Below are 779 nucleotides of genomic sequence, written 5' to 3'. Positions count from 1 at the left end.
GTGTGTTAGACTGATTTTTTTTGATCAGTTCTTCCCTATTTTAAAGAGTGAGAGTAAGGGTTTGTGAGTGAAGAGGAGAAGAAGAGGAGAAAGAGAAGATCAAGCAAGGTTTCGTCAAAGATCGTCGTGGATATCATCGGGGGTGATCCCTACTAGGTATGTGAGTTCATAGTGTTGGGATGGTTCTTTCCCCCACACGCCAAACTCATTTTAATTCCGAGAAAAGATTGATTATGTTTGTTGAAGTTGTTGGTTGTATTTGTTGAAGTTGTTGGTTGTGATTGTGTTGAAGTTCTTGTTGATTTGGGACATGTTTCCGGTTGGGATTTTGAGTTGAAAACTATTGTATGTTGAGGGGTTTATGATTCTAAGTGTTTGGGGCTGGAACCTTTGAAGTTAAGAGGTTTTATAGTTGGTAGTGTGAAGGAGAAAAGTCGGGCAGCTTGCATGAAGCAAGTTTGCGTCGCAGACTTGTTCCCTCTGTGAACAAAATCTGCTCCGCGCGCGGACAGGACGCGGACTTCACTGTTTCAAAAAGTAATTTTCGTAATTTTTCTTAAGTTTAGCTGTCCTAAATCATCCCTGAACATCATAAGGTCTTTCTAAACACAAATCATGAATCCTTGAATCCATAATTCAATTCAAGAAAGTTAGAATCAAAGTCAAGTGAAGTTAGAGTCAAGCTTAGAAGTTAAGAAGTAAGTCAAAGCAAGTCTTCAAAGTTTTTCAAGAGTCTTCATTGAACGTTTTAACTTCATTTTAAGGCTCAAGTTTCAAGT

Source organism: Solanum tuberosum, unplaced genomic scaffold (assembly GCF_000226075.1).
Source record: "Solanum tuberosum cultivar DM 1-3 516 R44 unplaced genomic scaffold, SolTub_3.0 scf00274, whole genome shotgun sequence".
In the NCBI taxonomy this organism is placed as follows: domain Eukaryota; kingdom Viridiplantae; phylum Streptophyta; class Magnoliopsida; order Solanales; family Solanaceae; genus Solanum; species Solanum tuberosum.
The sequence above is the reverse complement of the archived record's forward strand: the minus strand, read 5'-3'. Positions refer to the sequence as shown.